Here is a 23,139-nt window from a genome sequence, read left to right on the forward strand (position 1 = left end):
AATTTAATTTCTATTAGTAAGAAAAATATTTATTTGTATAGTATACGATGTTAAAAGGCATACATCTTCTATCCTATCTTGTGTATCTGCACATGTTCATATGAGTGTATGTATACGCATGTGCGCGTTCAGAAATTGAAATCATATTTTCATCACTTATCAATATACTTATTACATGTGCGCGCATTGACTTGCATGTTCATACATTCATATATACTTATATGTACATATATTTGCATACATTGCCAAACAAATAATGCACAAGCATACAAATCTGCCTCTTTTGCATAAACACAGAAAAGCTTGTGTTTTACACCTTAAACGTAATAAATTAAAAACTATATTATAATTTTCTTATTTATTAAAAACATAAAAATTAATTTGAAGAAAATCCCGAACGAACGAAAAAGTCCGAAAAAAAATTTAGGTAATAGTGGTAAGCTTTGCGTGGCCACGAGTGTATATTCAAAACTGAATTTAAGGTGCTACGTTTACTAAAGGTATCGCATTATATTGCAGCAGCGACTTTTACTTGGTTTCTTGCATCGCTCCCAAAAATGTTGATCTTCGATTCATCTTGAAATACAATTTCTCTTTTACAAAAAATCATGCCTTTTTTCTGTACGTCCTTTTGCTAAATTAAAACGAAATTTTAATTTTATTTGAAAAGAAAAGATTATTGCGTATTATGCTCCTGCGGAGCCTGTAAACAGGAAACAGACTGCCTACCTCGCAACGTTGCGATCGACAATAATACGTGCGGGATGTGATGGATACCGAGAACTGAAGAGCTAAACGAGACGCATTTACGAACGGAAAAAGAGAGAGTCCGAAATGCGTGAGTATGAAGAGCTTGACAAGCTGGCCGACAGGGTAATGCTCGAAAAATCAACAAAAGCACAGAGCATAATAAAATTAAGGAGGGAACACTTCTCCAGCCTGCTAAAAGGCAGTGAAAATATAACGCCAGGGAAGGGGAACCCGATTCCCCAATCGATGGCGATGGAGCAGAGGTTCCTTTGCCCGACCATGAAGAAGTTCGAATAGCAATTACCCATTTGAAGAACAACAAAGTGACGGGGGCCGATGGATTGGCGGTCGAGCTATTCAAACACGGCGGTGAAGAACTAATAAAAAGCATGCATCAGCTTCTTTGTAGAATATGGTCATACGAAAGCATGCCCCACGATTGAAATTTAAGTGTGCTCTGCCCAATCCACAAAAAGGGAGACTCCATAATCTGCGGTGGTCGGCTTTAGTATCCCGTCCCAGGATTTCGGGAATAAAATGGGTATGGTCGGACAGGGGACATTCTCCAGATCAATAATCATAAGTTATATCCGCAGGAAGCTTATAGTTTTCGAGATAATTGCGTTTAAAGTTGAAAATTACCACTTTTTGAAGTACGTATTTTCTTGATATAAAATTAATTTTGAACTTGTATATCTACTAGCACTTCACTAATTCGTTTGTACACATTTATTTTATATAATATAGTATAAAAATAGCTTTTATTATACATTTAACTTATTGTTGAATTTTAATTATTTCAGAATAACAAATGAGTTACAAACTGACAAATAATCAGTGTTACCAAACTAATAGAAGCAAAAATAAGTTCAAAGTGAAAAAAACCCCGGTGTTTATCCGACCAGGGTTATTTTTATGAAGCGCGGCCGAAGGCCTCCCACGCAAAAAGGAGTTCTACGAGAAAAAAATTTGATGCACCTGGGTGTTGGACCGACCAGGGCTATTTTTTTTGAATCGCGGCAGAAGGCCGCCCACGCAAAAAGGAGTTCTACGCGAAAAAATTTAATGCACCCCGGTGTTGAACCGACCAGGGTTATTTTTTTTGAAACGGGGCCGAAGGCCGCCAACACAAAAAGGAGTTCATATATGTGGCGTACTCACGAGTTGGAGAATTATCTTTTCTGTACACCGGAACAGAAACCAAAAAATGTTGTTTATCAAGCTGCGTTACATTGAAAAAAAAAATTAAATGATAAATTTAAATTTCTTTCCATTTCAAAACACATAATTTCGCGCAGGACAAGGCCTGTGGGGTCAGCTAGTGTTAAATAAATGTGTACAAATGAATTAGTGAAGTGCTGGTGGATATGAAAGTGCAAAACTAATTTTATATCGAGAAAATACGTACTTCAAATAGTGGTAATTTTCAACTTTAAACGCGAATATCTTGAAAACTATAAGCTTCCTGCGGATATATAAGTTAGCACCCCATACATTCAAAAGTATCATATGATGCAGTAATATCATATGATACAAAGTAAAATAATATGATACCACTAAATCGCTGAGACTGCGACACGTGTAGTGGCAACCTATGGGAAGCGCAACGTCAGCGAAGTGCCAACCTGTGGGAAGCGCAGCGTCAGCGAACTCCGTACCCGTTGCAGCGGCAAACATAGGTCTAGAGTTAAGTATAATTAATTGTAAATGTTAGTTCTTAAGTGGAATTCAATAAAGGAGCATAGCTCCAAAAATATATTTTTTTTATTAAACATAATAAAACGTTTTTTAACTGGCGCCCGAGCAGGGACCAGCGCGCGTAAGTAGTAATTGCCTGAAAACCAAAAAGTAAGGCTCCGCGAGTGGCGAACGGTAGTGATTGTGAAAAAAAGGAAAAAGCCTGAAAATAAAAAAGTAAGGCTCCGTGAGTTAAAAACAAAAAAAGTGTGTGAAAAACAAAAAATACAATAAATACTTTGCTAACGAGCGGCTACAACGCACAACGTGGGATTTCTAAACGCCGAGGGACCTCAGTACTGTTAAAGAAAAGGGACAACCCCGGAGCGCAGCACAACATCCTATGAAAAGCTGGAAACACCTAATGTAAGATTTATAAAATATTATATTTTAAGACTATTATAAAGAATACAGAATTTGAATTGAAAGAAAATAATTATTCGACGCAAAAAAAGAAAAAAAAGAAATTATAAAGAATTTTATTATTAAGAATGCGGAACTTGAATTGAAAGAAATTAATTATCCGACACAAAAAAAAAAAGCCTTAAATTAACGTAAACTTTACGAAAAGATTCAAATATTGTCAAAGAAAGTACTATTGCAAAGGAATTTTTTTTTTTTAAAACTAATTAACTTAAAAGAAAAGATTATTATAATGCCGGATACAGCCGAAGAGCTAATTGAGCAGCTAAATCAAATGAGGCTAGATTATGGGCAAACCACCCATCCTCCAAATCCTTCCACCCATCCTCTAAACCCTCCCACCCCTAACCCAACCTTAATAACGACAATAGTCCGTGAAGTACTCGAACGAATGAGTACGCAGACCGTAACAGACTTTACAGAACCCGACCATAGCGTGACACTAAACGCGAACAATATAAATGAACTAGATAAAATTCCGGACATGGTGAAATGCCTTAGATAATTCTCAGGACGACCAGGAGAATTTAACTCCTGGAGGAAGAGCGTAGACAGGATTTTTAAAGCCTACGAGGGAGTCAAGAATACTCCTAAATATTTTGCAATACTTCATACGATCAGGCATAAAGTAACTGGTGATGCCGACACCGCACTAGAATCATATAATACTCCACTTGATTGGAGCCAAATTAGAAAATGCCTTATGATGCATTATTCAGATAAAAGGGACATAGGTACCCTCGAATATCAGATGACCACTCTGGTCCAACGCTATGACGACATTCCGACCTTCTATCAAAGAGTTTATCAACGCCTTTCACTTATATTAGATAAAATTTCATGTCTCGAGTTAAGTGACGAGTCCATACGGACTATGACAAACTCATATAGGGACAAAGCTCTTGACACATTTATTAGAGGACTAAATGGCGATTTACCTCGTCTTCTCAGCATGAGAGAACCGACGACCTTGCCACAAGCATTGCATTTATGTCAAAAACTTGACAACATGACATAAAGAATAAACCACGCGAACAATACACACAAACCCAATATTCAACCACCACCACGACCTCCCCGAAATAACAATTTTAATAATTTCAATAACAACAGACCTTTTTACCCCGAATTAACGTATTCCCATTCCCCCAGACGAAATTTCGACCAACAAGCATTTGGTCGTCAATCAAATCGATATCACCAACACTCTCCCAACTATATGCAAAATAACCAAGGATTCATGCCGAGGTTGAACAATTACTCGAACACCGAATTTACCACCTAAACCACCGACCCCAATGGAAGTAGACCAATCAATACGTTCAAGACAAATCAATTATCAGAATAGGCCCAATACATTCCAGGACAATCGACCACCAAAACTCACCCTCCAAGCAAAATACAACGAAATTTTTTTACTAACGCAGTAGAATCAGACCCCAACAGGATATACGACGACAATTTCTACGATAGCAATTACGACAATGCAGGAAAAAACGAGCCTGATACCATTAATTTTTTAGATTAGCGCCGTCTTCGCTGCCTTATTACGAATTTAGGACAAGGCGCGGAGACACAATAGATTTTCTTATCGATACCGGATCCAATAAGAATTACATCCAATCCACTAGAATTAGGAATCCAATTCTGAACGAGAAGCCCTTTACGGTGAAATCTGTTGCCGGAACAATTGAAATTACTCACCATACCGACAAAAATTTTGATGACAATTTATCAAAGTATAAATATAACGTTAAAGCAACGAATATCTCACGAGGTGAATAATGTGGCAATCAATACTCCACATCTCTCATTACAACAACAAAACAAAGTTAATAACATTATTGATAAATGTCCAAACCTTTTTTCCGATCCCGATGAAAAACTTACCTACACCACCCTCGTAAAAGGTGAAATCAGGACAACAACCGAAACCCCCGTCTATTCCAAGCCATACCCGTATCCCATGGCATTAAAATACGAAATCGAACGCCAAATTGAAGAACTCTTAGACAACGGAATAATAAGGAGATCGAAATCTCCATATAACTCCCCAATTTGGATAGTTAACAAAAAGGCAGATGCCTCTGGCGAAAAAAAATTCCGAATGGTCGTAGATTATCGTAAACTCAATTCAGTTACGATTCCCGATAAATATCCCATACCAGAAATTAACGAAGTCCTTGCAAATCTGGGAAACAATAAACTATTTACTGTTGATTGATTTAAAAAGTGGGTTCCATCAGATTCCACTTCGCGAGTCAGACATTGAAAAAACAGCATTTTCCGTAAACAACGGAAAATATGAATTCCTCCGCTTACCTTTCGGTTTAAAAAATGCTCCGGCCACATTCCAAAGAGCACTAGACGATATCCTTCGTCAACATATAGGAGTAAGATGCTACGTTTACATCGATGATGTAATAATATTCGGCAAAAACAAAGAAGAACATTTTAAAAACATAGAATTAGTATTTCAAACCCTAGAAAATGCTAATATGAAAATCCAATTAGATAAATGTACATTTGCTAAAGAAGAGGTAAAATTTTTAGGATATGTAATCAGTTCAAATGGGATAAAAACCAACCCCGAAAAAGTAGAAGCGGTAGCCAAATTTCCAGTTCCACAAACTCTCAAAGAATTAAGATCCTTCCTAGGTATGTCAGGTTATTACCGACGATTTATCCAGGATTACGCAAAAATAGCTAGATGCCTCAGATTTCGCATTAGGTGCCGTCCTATCGCAAGACGGTAGACCAATTACTTTCATATCGAGAACTCTAAGTAAAGCCGAAGAACACTATGCCACCAATGAGAAGGAAATGCTTGGTATAATATGGTCACTTAATTCACTTAGAAATTACCTCTACGGTTCAAAAAAAGTTAAAATTATCACCGATCATCAACCTCTTACCTATGCCTTAAGCCATAAGAATACTAATAGTAAAATGAAGCGATGGAAAGCCATTTTAGAAGAGTATAACTACGAGCTAACTTACAAACTTGGTAAAACAAATGTAGTTGCAGACGCACTTTCAAGGATACCAATACAAATAAATTCACTCACACCTACGATTCATAGCGATGAAAGCTCAAGCCATAATTTAATCCCTTGTACAGAAGTTCCAATCAATGTTTTCAAAAATCAAATTTTTTTCAAGATTGACGAAATATCTTCATATCAATTTAAAATAATTTTTCCAACAGTGCATAGACATATAATTACAGAGCCAGAGTATAACGAACAGTCATTGATTTCATACATGAAACGATACCTTAACCCATCCGTTATAAATGGAATTCATACCGAAGAAAGGATAATGGGTATGATGCAAAATATCTATCCTATTCATTTTAGTAGCATTAAAAGCCGATATACCCAAAAACTAGTTGAAGATATTAGTGATGAACAAGAGCAGGAGAACGTCATATTAAAAGAACATTTAAGAGCACATAGGAGTGCCACAGAAAATAAAACACAAATTCTCGAAACAAAATATTTTCCCGGTATGTTAAATAAAATAAAACGAATAATAGCCAACTGCACCGTTTGTAAAGAAAATAAGTACGAGAGGCATCCCAAGCAACCGAAAATTGCAGAAACTCCATTACCAACATATCCAGGACACACAGTTCATATCGATATATTTTTAACAGAAGGAAAAATAGTAATGACAGCTTTAGACAAATTTACAAAATACGCAGTAACAAAAAGCCTAAATAGCAGAGCAATAGAAGACGTCAGAAAACCTTTAAGAGATATTATAGTTTTCTTCGGAGTACCAAAATTAATAGTTATCGACAATGAGCCATCTTTAAATTCAGCCTCTCTAAAATTTATGATGAAAGACGAGTTAGGAATAGAAGTTTACACTACTCCTCCATACAAAAGCCAAGCTAACGGACAAGTGGAAAGATTCCACTCTACATTAATTGAAATAATGCGCTGCATAAAAGAAAACGGTGGACACAGAAATTTTGAAGAACTTTTAGAAAGAGCAGTATCCGAGTATAATCATTCAGTTCATTCCACTACACTTAAAAGACCAGTAGACCTATTTTTCATAGGAATGTTACATTTACCCCCGAAGACATAGAAAGAACTAGACAAAGCAACTTAGAAAAATTAGCTGAGAAACTAAGAAAGGATATCGAATACCATAACAAAAATAAGAAGGAAATAAAATCATATCTACCAGGACAAATAATATTTGTTAAGAAAAATAGGAGATTAGGAACTAAGTTAACTAAACCCTACAGTAAGGAAATAGTTAAGGAAGATAGAAATAGTACCGTGTTAACTGAAAAAGGACAAATAATTCACAAAGGTAGAATACGTAACTAAATATGTACTGACATTTTTTTCCAGAATATTACTACCGCTATGCCTGGCGGAAGTACAGATCCTCGACTACTCAAACTCCCAATTAATAACAATAGAAAACGGAACGGCTAGACTACAAACAGGAACATTTAGGATAATACATGAAATTGACATAGAAAAATATACAGACACACTAGACCACATAGAAGCGACTATTAAAATTGAAACTATCCGCAAAAACCCTAATTACCCCTTCATATCCCACTTAATAACACAGATAAGAGCCCAACTTAACAATCTAAAAGTAGAGCAAAAAATTAAGAGATCAATAAATTTCCTGGGTAGCGCATGGAAATGGATTGCAGGAAGTCCAGACCATGAAGACTACGAAATAATTTCAAGTAAGATAAATAATGTTTTACAAAATAACAATAATCAGGTATTAATTAACAAACTTACAATAGGCAAAATTAGCGAGATAACAAATATTACGAATAATATAATTAAAACCGTGCAAAATGAAAAGAGTTTAGAAATTGAAGCATTTTTACAGCTAAAATATAAATTAGAAATAATTAAGGAAGAAATTTTAAATATTGCATACGCAATACATTGGGCAAAAGCCAATATAATAAATTCTTTTATCTTATCAAATGAAGAAATAAATATTGTGAAAAAAGTAATAGACAATGACAATATTCCATATGTTAATTTAGACGAAGCACTCGAATTTTCCGAAATAAAAATTGCAATCAATGGCAAAATTATAATTTATATTGTTAGCCTTCCAACCGTAGATAACCAAAATTGTAAAACTTTAGATATTAGAGCAGTAAAAAATAACGGGAAAATCAATAAAATCAATTTCAATACAATTCTAAACTGTGAAAAGGGAATTTATGGAATAGAAAATTATTGTAAAAAATACAATTCCTTACAAATATGCTTAAGCAATAATGTAATAGATTTAAGTAATGATACTTGTATAAATAATCTTTTAAAAAGTCGTTTGCCAAACTGCACGGAGGTCAACAACCAACATATTCCAACCATAGAGGAAATGGGACCAGGAATAATATTTCTAAATAAATACAACGGAGAAATTTCAATAAACAACGAACCTACATTATTAAACGGGACCTTCATAATTTTGTATACCAACGTAACAATCGTTATCAATGGAAAAAAGTTCTATAACGAAGAAAGAACAGCAAGTAAACCACTACCAGCCATCCTACAACCGTCATCCGCACTACACAATATAGAAGAATTCCTCTCGCTGGAGATGCTGAAACAGCTTAACTTCAACAATACAAAAGAAGTAAGTCTGTTAGAAGCAGCAAACAGAGTAAAGCACGGAACCAGCATCACGCTAATCATCCTTTTAATATTCATCGCCCTAATTTTCGGGAAGAAACTTCTGGTCAAACAAAAAGAAGATGAACCCAACAAACTCTCACAGCCGGCAATAGAAGGACTCCACCAAATTTTTAATACACCTAAAGATTCAAACGAGGACGTTTGAATTTCAAGGGGGGACTAGTTAGCACCCCATACATTCAAAAGTATCATATGATGCAGTAATATCATATGATACAAAGTAAAATAATATGATACCACTAAATCGCTGAGACTGCGACACGTGTAGTGGCAACCTATGGGAAGCGCAACGTCAGCGAAGTACCAACCTGTGGGAAGCGCAGCGTCAGCGAACTCCGTACCCGTTGCAGCGGCAAACATAGGTCTAGAGTTAAGTATAATTAATTGTAAATGTTAGTTCTTAAGTGGAATTCAATAAAGGAGCATAGCTCCAAAAATATATTTTTTTTATTAAACATAATAAAACGTTTTTTAACTTATATTCTTGATCTGGAGAATCTCCTCTATTCGACCATACCCATTTTATTCCCGAAATCCTGGGACGCTGCCTTTATGTCGCGATATCTGATTTGGTATCCCCGCAAGACTAATACGACTGTGTAAACTGACGTTGAGCAATATCAAAAGTTCCGTCATGATCTGGAAATACCTCTCCGAGTCGTTCGATACCAAACGAGGTTCCAGACGAGGCGACTCTCTATTGTGTGACTTCTTCAATCTATTGTTGAATAAAATAATTCGAGCTGCAGAACTAATTAGGGAAGGTGCAATCTTCTATCAGAGTGTATAGCTGCAGGCGTATGCCGATGATAATGATATTATTGGCCTCAACAACCGCTCCGTTAGTTCTGCTTTCTCCAGACTATATAATGAAGCAAAACAAATGGCAGTGAACGAGGGCAAAACGAAACATCTCCTGTCATCAAATAAACAATCGTCGCACTCGCGACTTGGCACCCTTGCCACTGTTGACAGTCATAACTTCGAAGTTGCAGATAATTTCGTCCATCTTAGAACCATCATTAACAGCAGCAATAATGTCAGCCTCGAAATCCAACCCAAAATAATTCTTGCCAACATGTGCTACTTTGGACCTCTCTCGACGAACAAAAACCAACTCTATAAGTCCGTCCAGCTATATGGTGCAGAGCCATGGACGATGGCAATATCTGATGAGTCGATATTATGAATTTTCGAGAGAGAGGTTCTGCGAAAAATCTATGGTTCTTTGCGTGTTGGCCACGGCGAATATCACATTCGATGGAACTATTAGCTGTATGAGATATACGACGACATTGACATAGTTCAACAAATTAAAAGTCGTACGTATGGACGAAAACACTACAGCTCTGAATGTATTCGACGCAGAGCCCGCCAGGAGAAGCAGAGGAAGAAGAAGACCTCCACTCCATTGGAAAGACCAGGTGGAGACAGACCTGGCTTCGCTTGAAATTTCCAATTGGCGCCACGTAGCGAAAATAAGAAACAACTGGCGCGCTGTTGTTAACTCGGCTATAATCGCGTAAGCGGTGGCTAAAAGAAGAAGAAGAAGTTTGTTCAACAAGGTATTTAATATAGTGTTGGAAATGCCGGCAATTAGACGTACAAAATGAAGTCGCAGAACCCGTAATGCTGCAAGATAAAGAAATACAAGAGCAAATCAAACTGATGAGCAACGTGAAACGCGCAATGAATGGAACCGGAACCAACAAAATGGAAGTGTTACGTTTAACCCCTATAGAGCTGCATTTAAATATAACAAATAAATTTACTACAGTGCACTGCATATCGTTGCTATTAGACCAATGAACGTTGTTTGTCAATATTGCAAGACATTTTAGTTTAAAAATGAAGCCCTTGGATTGTGTTGCTCGAACGGTCAATTTGAACTGAAGCCGTTGGTACCGCCACCAGAACCATTACATTCATTGGTTTCCGGAAATGGGCCAGATTCCAAATATTTTTAAATTCATATCCAGCCAAACAATAATTGGTTTCAAAAGACATAATTTGGCGCTACAAAAGTTATTCAAGAAAATTGCCAACTTTTAATGTAAGTACTCGTATATTGAAAAACTTTTAACACTATTGTTGACAGCTTTACATATGTAGCTCTGTGAATTGCTTTAAGTAGCCAGAAGTAATTGTGTTAAAAAAGTTGATGGGGGAAATGGTAGTGCATCGAACAGGTTCCTTATTGCCAGTGCCGGATAGTGACTATACATTTTTGGAAAATTATTTCATGGACGATTCAGCAAGACAAGTGGATCAGCGTTGTGCATACAACAATTCTGTTAAAAGACCAGTTGTGGAACAGCTCCAACTATTTTTCCATCAACATAACGCATTGGTTGCATTATTCAAGATCGCATCACATCACATGCCATCTAGTAACCACAAAATTGTAATCAAAGCCGATAAGACGCCTTCAGGACAACACATAAGACGTTTTAATGGTCCAACAATTGATGAAGTCGCTGTACGTCATTATGGGACACCAGATTTGTTTATAACATTCACATGCAATCCACAGTGGACAGAAATTCGGCAAGAATTATTTTTTGGCTAATCACCCATTGATAGACACGACATCACAGCAAGGGGATTCAAAAGAAAATTAAAATCACTCATGGATTTCATTGTTAAACAGCGTGTGTTCGGGGAAACGCGCTGTTGGATGTATTCAGTAGAGTGACAGAAACGCGGATTACCCCATGCCCACATCATTATTTGGTTGATAGAGACAATAATACCAAATGAAATTAATGATGTGATATCTGCGGAAATTCCCGATAATGATGAAGATCCATTGCTACATGAAATTGTTACAAAAGATATGATCCATGGTCCCCGCGGAATATTAAAACCCATTTCTCCTTGCATGGTTGACGGAACATGTTCAAAGCGCTTTCCAAGACAATTAGTATCAGAAACTATTAATGGAAATGAGGACTTTACCGCCAGCGAAGCACTGATAACAATAGGAGGTCAGCAACAGTCAAAGTGAATCAGCAGGATATTGAAGTTGATAATCGTTGGGTTGTTCCATTTTCGCCTTTACTCTCCAAGGCATTTAAAGCACACATAATTGTAGAATTTTGTCATTCCGTAAAATCTATAAAATATATCTGCAAATATGTAAATAAAAGTAGTGACATGGCAGTGTTCGAAGTTGTAGTTGACAATTCTAACGATGAGATCACTCATTTTCAAATGGGGCGCTATGTGAGTAGCAATGAGGCAATGTGGCGTATTTTTTCGTTTCCTATACATGAGAGACACCTAGGGATGGCAAACATTTTTTTTAATCGATTAAATAATCAAATGATTAATTGCAAGATATAAAAAAATAATTGCAATTAATGTAAAAAACTCGATTAATTCCAATGTTTTCAAATAATACTAAATTGCATAAAGACCACCACCAAGTTTCAGCGCCGAATCTTGTATTATAATGCTCTATCACAGAGTCCCAGACATATCCTAAAAGAGAAAATGGCCTATATTTGAAGTTAAGTAGCACAATGACATTAAATTTTTCAAAATATGTACAATCTCAAAGTAAAAGAATTGCCTCTTGCTTGAAAGACTATGTTTTGCAACTTTGCGTAAAAATAAAACCAATAAAATTTAGAAGACTATATTCTTATTTCAGACATTCAAATTATATTGATATATACACAAAAACAAAACCGGAAATAAAATTAAAATATCGTATTAAAAATTCAGTTGTCTTAGCATAAATGAAAATATATGCATTGAAGTCAAGAAAGTTCAACCAAGTTTGAAGAAAAAGCAATTTCGATAAACGTTTTGTTGCCAAACTATTTCGTTTTTCGGTCGCAATACCTGACAATTCAAATAAAAGCTCAATTCATCTTGTGGAGATGTAAAATCGTTGTCCTTCCTCCTTCTTTTGTGCACGAGAGTTTCGTGAGAAGCCCAGAGGTCAAACTCATTCTCTACCGATTCCACTGTCGACTCGCTGCCCGTTTCCATAATATCATCTGCAACTGTTATTTCAGTACGTAAAAACTTTATAATATGGGATAGATACCTAGAGTTGAAGAGGGAAGCGAGACGCAGAAAAAGAAAGAGGCCGAAATGCGTGAGTACGAAGAGCTTGATAAGCTGGCCGACAGGGGTAATGCTCGAAAATTCTACGAAAAGATGCGGCGACTTACAGAAGGTTTCATGACCGGAGCATACTCCTGTAGAACCCCCAAAGGTGATCTAGTCACCGATGCCCAGAGCATACTTAAATTATGGAGGGAACACTTCCTGCTGAATGGCAGTGCACGCACAACGCCAGGAGAAGGCGAACCCGATTTCCCAATCGATGACGATGGAGCAGACGTTCCATCGCCCGACCATGAAGAAGATCGAAAAGCAATTAACCCACGGCGGCGAAGAACTGATAAGGAACATGCATCAGCTTCTTTGCAAAATATGGTCAAACGAAAGCATGCACGATTGGAATTTAAGTGAGCCCTGCCCAATCCATAAAAAGGAGACCCCACAATCTGCGCCAAATACCGTGGGATAAGCCTCCTCACGTCGCGTATACGGTTCTATCGAGCGTATTGTGTGAAAGATTAAAGCCCACCGTCAACAAACTGATTGGACCTTATCGGTGTGGCTTTAGATCTGGCAAACCAACAACCGACCAAATATTCATCATGCGCCAAATCTTGGAAAAGTCCCGTGAAAGGAGAATCGACACGCACCACCTCTTCGTCGATTTCAAAGTCGCTTTCGACAGCACAAAAAGGAGCTGCCTTTATGCCGCGATGTCTGAATTTGGTATCCCCGTAAAACTAATACGGCTGTGTAAACTGACGTTGAGCAGCACAAAAAGCTCCGTCAGGATCGGGAAGGACCTCTCTGAGCCGTTCGATACCGAACGAGGTTTCAGACAAGGCGACTCCCTATCGTGCGACGTCTTTAATCTGCTGCTGGAGAAAATAGTTCGAGCCGCAGAACTTAATCGAGCAGGTACAATCTTTTATAAGAGTGTACAACTGCTGGCGTATGCCGATGATATTGATATCATCGGCCTAAACACCCGCATCGTTAGTTCTACTTTCTCCAGACTGGACAAGGAATCAAAACGAATGGGTCTGGCAGTGAACGAGGGCAAGACGAAATATCTCCTGTCATCAAACAAACAGTCATCACACTCGCGACTTGGCTCTCACGTCACTGTTGACAGTCATAACTTTGAAGTCGTAGATAATTTCATCTATCTGGAACCTGCGTAAACACCACCAAGAATGTCAGCCTGGAAACCCAACGCAGGATTACTCTTGCCAACAGGTGCTACATCGGACTGAGTAGGCAATTGAAAAGTAAAGTCCTCTCTCGACGAACAAAAGCCAAACTCTATAAGTCGCTCATAATTCCCGTCCTGCTATATGGTGCAGAGGCTTGGACGATGACAACAACCGATGAGTCGACGTTGCGAGTTTTCGAGAGAAAAGTTCTGCGAAAGATTTATGGTCCTTTGCGCGTTGGCCACGGCGAATATCGCATTCGATGGAACGATGAGCTGTACGAGATATACGACGACATTGACATAGTTCAGCGAATTAAAAGACAGCGGCTACGCTGGCTAGGTCATGTTGTCCGGATGGATGAAAACACTCCAGCTCTGAAAGTATTCGACGCAGTACCCGCCGCGAGAAGCAGAGGAAGAGGAAGACCTCCACTCCGTTGGAAGGACCTGGCCTCGCTTGGAATATCCAATTGGCGCCACGTAGCGAAGAGAAGAAATGACTGGCGCGCTGTTGTTGACTCGGCTATAATCGCGTAAGCGGTGACTACGCCAGTAAAGAAGAAGAAGAAAAACTTTATAACTGGGGACAACGCTAATGGGTCTTTAAAATGAATTATTTTGAATCTCGGCTCGAGTAATGTTGATGCAGCTAGCAAAAAGGAATGTTCGATGTAGCCAAATCTACGATCAAACTGATTTAATACGACATATTTTTGAGCGACTGGCTGTTTAGCTGTTATTATCACTATTTTTCCCGACCACAGTGATCTAATGGAATCACTTTATTTAACGTTGCTCGTTGTTCACCACTTAGTTGTACAGTCATTGCCTCTAATGGTCTCAATATACTGAGTATTTCCATGATATCATCTGTTTCCTCAGATGTTATCATTACCGGTACGTCAGAATAGTTAAGTAGTATTTGGTTAATATATGAACATAGTTTAATGAACCGTTCAAGCATGCAGTAGGTCGAATTCCAACGTGTTTTCACGTCCAAAATTGGCTTAAACATTTTGCCTTCAACTACTCTGGCAGCAGCTTTCATATTTCGAAGATCATCATTAGCTTTAATACTTATGTTTAGCCATTTAACTAAGTATTTCTTTGCATTTTACAACAATTACATTTACTTCAGGATTGTTCAGTGAGTTTTCACATACCTCAATTTGGGTGTGTGCAAAACAAAGAATATGGCGTTTTTTGCCAAATGAATCATGTACTGCTTTTACGATGTTTGCACCATTGTCGGTCACTACAGCAATTACTTGTTTTTCGTCAATAGAAAAGTCTTTCAAAGCAGCAATGAGAACTTCGGAAATATGTGATGCAGTATGTGCTTCCGTTAATTTATAAACGCCAATTGTTCCATTAAATTGCTTCGTCCCATTTACACCATGAATGGTCACACCAACCATACTATTCATTTCTACATCAGTCCAGATATCTGTCGTTAAACTCAAATATGAAAAAGTTTTTAGCATCGCTGTACATTTTTCTTTTTCTTCATCGTACATTTTTTCAATGTGAGCCTTGATGGTATTTCTCGTTGGGACTTTGTAAAGAGGAAAATGTTGCTTCATGAAACTTAAGAAGCCTTTACCTTTTAAGGGGTATTCTACTCTAGAAATCTAATTTAGGGTAGTGTTTTGAATTTTATTAAAAAAAAAACCAAAAATATTTTTACTTTCCATTTTTATGGTGTTTTTATTGATATCTTAAGAATACAGAAAAAAAAAAATTTACAAAAAAATATTAAAAATTAAAATAATTAGAGGGTTGGGAGAGACAGGTGTAAAAAAAATGGCTCTTGGCGTTCCGAAAAAAAAAAAAATCAAAAAAAATTCTTAATCAGCAAGGTTGCTGTTATAGCCCCTACCTCAGGGAACTCGAAATTTTTGTTTTGAAAAATGGCCACTGCTTGAAAATAAAAATAATTTTTTAAAACATTAAAAAACAAAGGATTAAGGATTATATAAAGAAGGCTCACACAAAATTTCAACTAAATCGGTTGCATAGAACTTGAGATAATGCCGATAACGTGTGGGAAAAAGTAGTTTCGAGAAAAACGCGTTTAAAAAAGTGAGTCTACCTACCGGGCTAAGTACTGCGTCACTAAAGTAACTGTAGCTCTTAAAATAATTTTAATTTTTAAAAATCCTTTGGAGGATATGTTCTTAAGGGTCTAAACTTTAAATATATGAAAAAATCGAAATATGAAAAGATCGAAGTTTTCAAAATTCTAGAGTAGAATATCCCCTTAAAAAGTAAATGAACAAAAAACGTCATTAATTATCAATTTGTTTTGTAATGTTTTTAATATACCTTCAACAAAGTCAAAAGGCAGATTATCCTTGATTTCCACTATTCTATGCTGTAGCTTTTGATTCTTTGAGCCATGAAGCGAAATGTTTTCAATATTTTGGAAGACTTTAGAAATGAGGGGTTGAGGATTTTTACTGCTACAGCTGGGTAGCTCTCTCATGCTGCTTTCATTCGGTTTCTTGCTGCTGAAGCTTGGCCCCTCACTCAAAGGGCTTTCATTAACTTTCAAACAACTTAACGTAAAATGCGTTTGACTTAACTGTAAATGCAGTGTTACCAGACATTCATTTGTTGATATTAAACTACGTTGACATATTAGAATTTAACTATGTATGTTTACACCGTTTCCAGTCATTAATGACTGATGCGACCAATTTCGACCCTTGTACGCTAACTTAGATGAACATAAAAAGTATTAAATTTCAAAATGCTGTTTGGGATTATTTTGTAATTACTCGAGTAATTAGAAAAGGTGTTTCGATGCAATTAAATCGTAAATTGAGACACCCCAGTGTTGTTCACTTGGCCGTACATCTGGAAAATGGTCAAAGGGTGTACTTTTCAACGGAAAATGTATTGCAGCGAGTTGACAGGCCACCATCAACAACATTGACCAGCTCCTTTGAAATGTGCGAGAATGATGACTTTGCCAGAACACTGATGTATTCTGAAATGCCTAAATATTATACCTGGAATCAATCGTCAAAGAAACAAGGTCAGCCAGTTCCAGGTTATCAACATGTGTTTTCCACCGATGCATTGGGACGTATTTACACAGTCCATCCCAACCAAGACGAGTGTTTTTATTTGCGCTTACTATTAGTCAATGTTCGTGACTCAACATTATTCCAAAATCTGCAAACTGTTGATGATGTATTGTGCGGCACATACAGAGAAGCCTGTCTACGTTTGGGATTGCTAGAGAATGACGCTCATTGACCGGTTTGGTAGTGCAGTGTTATTATTGGCAGGTGATTTTCGACTAACATTACCAGTAATACCACGATCAACACCAGCCGACGAACTTAATGCATGCTTAACGCCATCCATTTTATGGAAATATGTTAAAACACTGAAATTAAGTATGAACATGCGAGTCGAACTGCAGAATGACCAATCTGGAGAAACTTTTTCAATTGCTTTGATTTGATTTTGGTAATGGATGAATAAACACATCGTCTAGATACCTAACGTTCCCTACCAATTTCTGTCACTTTATGAAATCTAAGACAGAACTGATTGAATAGGTTTTCCCAAATATTGCACAAAATTATAAAGATCATGTTTGGATGAGCGATAGAGTTATATTGGCTGCAAAAAACATTGATGTCAATGAAATGAATTTTCAAATACAAAATAAGATAACTGGTGAATTGATTAGATACAAATCGATTGATCTTATTCTGAATCCGAAAATTCATTTCATTTCACTAACCAAGATGACATTGTTAACTATCCAACGGAATTCTTACATTCATAATCTGCAATTAGAAATCGGATCGGTAATAATCATGTTGCGGGAATCATGCCACGTCTAAGTGTTTGTGGCATTAATCTTGAAAACTCTTGTTTTCGCCTGTTTCCGTGTCGGAATACCAACAACACTATTTATATACGCGCCAAAAAATAAAACTAAGAATATTGTGTATCATAAAGCATTAGAATAATAAACGCTTTGTTTTTGGAATAATTTTGATTTATTAACATACCAATTCATTAATCACAGTTAAGAAAACAGAACATTGTCTGTCGGGTCAGCTATACTTAATAAAGAAATTAAATTCATTAAGATAAAAAGGTAGCAGATATTTCTTGATTATAGGGCGGTACGAAGTTCGTCGGGTCAGCTAGTAATTTTTATAAAATTTAATTATGAATTTCTGTGGATTCTCGAACAGTTTTGACCATGTAATTTGATAGGCTTATTAGTCATTAAAAACCGTCCATTTTCTATAAATTAAAATAGAATAATTTGTATAGTATATGTATATTCTTGAACTTTGGTCTTGTTTTATTTAACTAATACTGATATATTAACACTAAAATAACCTTGCAAGTAAAAAAAAATAAATGGTATTTTTTCAAATTTTAGATCCATAATGGAATAAAATTTATTTAAATTTGCAAGGTTCTGATGAGTTCACTATCCTAATTTTACCCGAGCTATGAGAGACTGGTATGGATATTTATATTTATTCTACTGCCATCATATCAAGGGGTCCGCATTTCAAGAATTTGCTAACTAAATAACGCTGAATCTCGATAATTGCTCTTGAATTACAAGTACGCGGTTTGTTTGACGCAATTTTGTCCAAACAGTTTCATATTGAAAACTCTAAGATTTCTACTTGTGGCTTTTGGATTTCACTTGCTGTGCTTCTTGAAATACTCCATTTACATATAAAATTGTATGGTTTTTAATCGTGGAGTCCGCGTTTAGTGCTTCTAACGGCATCCTTCACTTTAATAAAATCTTCAACCATCAAGTATCGACATTTTGAATTAGTTTTAAAAGTTTGGCACCAGCATTGTTTTGGAAAAAGCTTACATTTTTCATTTGTAGAAGTGCTTTTTCTGAAATGTGTGTAACAATTTGTTTTAATTTTCATGCGCAAAACAACGCCCCACTCTGACTCTTTGTTTTTTGTCCGGTTTAATTATTGCCAGTATGTTCCTAACTCAATGGAGAGCAAATCTGTAATATATCGAAATTTTCGCTAACAATTATAGTATAACTGCAATGTAACTAACGAGATGTCCAACAAAGGTTGGATCTTTTGTTTCAATTTTGTAGAGACAGACTCCATATAAAGTTCTTGATACTACATGCCGACTGGGCAGGTCATATGAACGATTTAGCGCTTTAAAGAATTGATTAAATCCGCTGTCCTTGACAATGCTAAAAGGTTGGAAACCCTTGAGAACATAGGCAAAACATCCTCAATTTTTTTACGTAGAGTAGGTTCTAAAATATCTTAACTAAAATACGAATTTTATGTTTTATTGCATTGTATGAGTACTTACGGGATGTCGTTATGTGTATTTTTCTGCCGTTTGAAATGTGTCCCTTGCTGCTCCTGGAAGCTCCGTTGTTGGACGCCGATTCTACATACATATGCTGTTTTAAGTTCGAACTCGTCGTTTTATATATATATTCCTTTTTATGTATCCCTTTAATTTCTTTGCTTTTAAAAATTTGCCACATTTCACTTCGTTTTTTTATTTATTTTACAGCCAATTTTCACAATATTAAATACGGTCAATCATAAAATATTATTTGAAAATTTTATTTTAGACTACGTTCAACGGAATTAAATAAGATCATTCACAATGAATAAAAAAATATTCCAAAATAAATTTTCTAACTCGAACTAAAAAACCAAAACACACAATTTCTGTTTACTAGCTGTTATAAATTTCACTCACAATAAAAAGTGGCACCATTTAATGAAATAGCAGTAACTATAAGAGATTATTCAATCTTACTGATAAAATCACCAGAGGTGAAAAATAGCTCATCACTACTTTATACCACATCTACCGGATCTTCTTCGAATAACAATGTGTCCTTTTGCCTTTTTGAGTATGAGGGAGTTTCTTTGATCCTTGCAAGTTTTGAGAGTATAAAATGTTCGGTTAAACCCGAATTTGCTCTCGTTTGCTTGTTTATTCTGCTTTTGCTTATTGCAATAATAAATGACAGTCTAAAAAACAGCTAAAATATTTTTTTATACATGGAGCTAGACTAAGTTTTCGCTAAAATTTATCTATTTTAGACAAAAAAATGTAAAGTTTATTTAGTTATTAATTTATCGTAGTAGTTATTTAAATGAGTTAAGCATCTGCCCACTCTACCCGGACAAACTGGCACGCACTAATATAACACTTCCGATGGCACCATACTCATACATCACCACACAACAGAACTCACCACACTTTTACAGCAATCAACCCACTTAACAAAAAGGCTGGGAAAAAGGATAGCGAACACATTCGTTTTGATACTTTCCGTTCTGCATTACGCCGCGTGAACAGCATTCGATTGGATGTTCGCCAAAACAAACTTCCCACGCGCTAGAAACAATTTCGTGTCAATCCAGTTCCTGCGAGTGGCATCCTGTCTCAACTCAACAATAATTTAATTGAACACAACACCGTTCTAAATTCATCTATATGTATATATTTAAAATTTAATTGTATTTTAAATATACAAAACATTAAAGTAATTGTACACTAAATTACAAGCGCATTTCCATTTGCAATATTAACCGCGGGTGTAAGTGAATTGATAGAGAGTGAGAGGGCTTAACCTCTGATTTCATCATTAACATTTACATATACAGTAGAAACTCGATTAACCGGACTAATTGTAGTCGATAGGCATTCGGATAATCGAAAATCCGGATAATCGAATGTATGAAGAAAAACAAATAGATATTCATATCCTGCAACGAAAATCAATGTTTATTAAGAAATGCACACTTACTTATTTATGTATGGACATATTTTCTTAGATTACACTACATACTTAATACTAAACTGCAGCATTAATCATGAAATACAATAAAATATTAAGGTACGTATGTACGAATAATTTGTTTACAATATGTATTTGGTAATTTGCATTTGGTAATCATGAAATAAGTACGTAGGTAATAAGTTTAATTTGGTTTAAAATATTTGGTAATTGTCATTTGACGTAAGCAACTTTTTCTCTTCATTGCTGCTATATCACGAATTCGTTTCAGTTGTAGTAGACTCACAGTATCACTCTAGGGGTATTCTCTTGCTCTTGCAAAACCCTTGCACGGTGCGAAAATTGCATATATTTCCTCTCGGTGCACCGGCACAACAACAAACACACGCAGATAATTATTTGCAATGGCTGTAAAATATGTCAGACCAAAACCCATGTATATTTGCGTGCAATGTCATGGAAAAATATAATTGCAACCCATTTTTAGCTGACATTTTACATAAAGACATATAACGTCGTTCCGACACGTTAATGATTCCATAATTTGTACGTAGGTACGAGTACATATAAATTGGTCGCGATTGGTAGTCCGGATAATCGCGAATCCGTATAACTGAGGGCCGGATAAACGAGTTTCTACTGTACATATATATGAGGGTAGAGATATAGAGATGACCAATAAGGTCAAATATCTTGGTCTCACGCTGGATTCCACTTTGCGGTGGAAGCAGCATGTTGACCTGACCCTGGTTCAGGCGACAAAAGCGTTAATGGTATGCAATCGGCTGGCGGGAAAATCCTGGGGCTGTAAGTCAAGGATCGTTAGGTGGTTGTACGTCATGATTGTGCGATCACGTACGGGGCGGTGGCCTGGGCTTCAAAAGCGTCGCAGACTTCGGTAGAGCTCCAACTTCGAAGCTGCAACGACTAGCTCGTGTCTGCATGTCAGGTGCAATGCGCACTTGTCCGACGGCAGCACTGGAAGTATTGCTCACTCAGTGGGTCCCCATAGCGTAAAGGACTTGCTCCGTAAGGAAGAAGGAGTAGGCATTGGCAACAAATACATGGCATGCGACATGCCAAGTTGCTAATTGGGGGTACAACGACAGCAGGTTTAAATTTGTAATTAACCTCCCTAGGGACAAACTCAGGCTACTGGTCGCATTTTACACCGGCCACTGCATGCTATATAGGCATTTATATAACATGGACCTATCCTCTTGCGCTAACTGCCTGTTCTGCGTCAGGAAGCTTGAAACACCACAACTACAAAGCAGTCTAAGACACAGGATTAAGGCCCTTAGATCCATGTTTCCGAATAGGAATCGCATAGTCTCACTAACACCCAGCAGAATATTGGACTTTATCAATATGCTGAGGCTATGTGAGTCCTCGTGATTTAGGAGAGGGCACAATAGACCTAAGGTCGCGGTGCATTCCTTATTTATTAATCTTATGTTACATACATACATTACAAACTGAATTTTATTATATTAACATTACTTTTTGGTAAAAGCCTTATATTTGGTTTATATATAATTTATATTGTTATCTTCTTCTTCTTAATTGGCGTAGACACCGCTTACGCAATAATAGCCGAGTTAACAACCGCGCCCCAGTCGTTTCTTCTTTTCGCTACGTGGCGCCAATTGGATATTCCAAGCGAAGCCAGGTCCTTCTCCACTTGGTCCTTCCAACGGAGTGGAGGTATTCCTCTTCATCCGCTTCCCCCGCGGGTACTGCGTCGAATACTTTCATAACTGGAGTGTTTTCGTCCATCCGGACAACATGACCTAGCCAGCGTAGCCGCTGTCTTTTAATTCGCTGAATTATGTCAATATCGTATATCTCGTACAGCTCATCGTTCCATCGGATGCGATATTCGCCGTGGCCAACGCGCAAAGGACTATAAATCTTTCGCAGAACTTTTTTCTCGAAAACTCGCAACGTCGACTCATCCGTTGTTGTCATCGTCCAAGCCTCTGCACCATATAGCAGGACAGGAATTATGAGCGACTTATAGAGTTTGCTTTTTGTTCGTCGAGAGAGAACTTTACTTTTCAATTGCCTACTCAGTCCGAAATAGCACCTGTTGGCAAGTTTTTTTTTTTTTTTTTTTTTTTTTTTTTTTTTTAAAGTAGGAGGAAGCATCAAAAGCCGAAGTGCGGAACTTTAATCCGCTAAACCTAACCTACTCCCAACTCCAGACTCTCCCACGGAACCACCTGATTAGGTATTACTTCGTGGGAGTGATAAGACAATTAAGTCTCCTCTATAGCACGGACTGACGGACGCCTATTATGCTCTATATGTCTAAGTTTTGTCATGATTGACGCTGCCGCTTCGCTGACAGCATTCCAGTTCTCAGTGGACTGGCACATAAGTGTCGTCAAATTTTCCACCGTAAAACTACCCCCCAGTGTAGTTTTAAGTTTCTCCCTTGTACT

Source organism: Bactrocera dorsalis, chromosome 2 (assembly GCF_023373825.1).
Source record: "Bactrocera dorsalis isolate Fly_Bdor chromosome 2, ASM2337382v1, whole genome shotgun sequence".
In the NCBI taxonomy this organism is placed as follows: domain Eukaryota; kingdom Metazoa; phylum Arthropoda; class Insecta; order Diptera; family Tephritidae; genus Bactrocera; species Bactrocera dorsalis.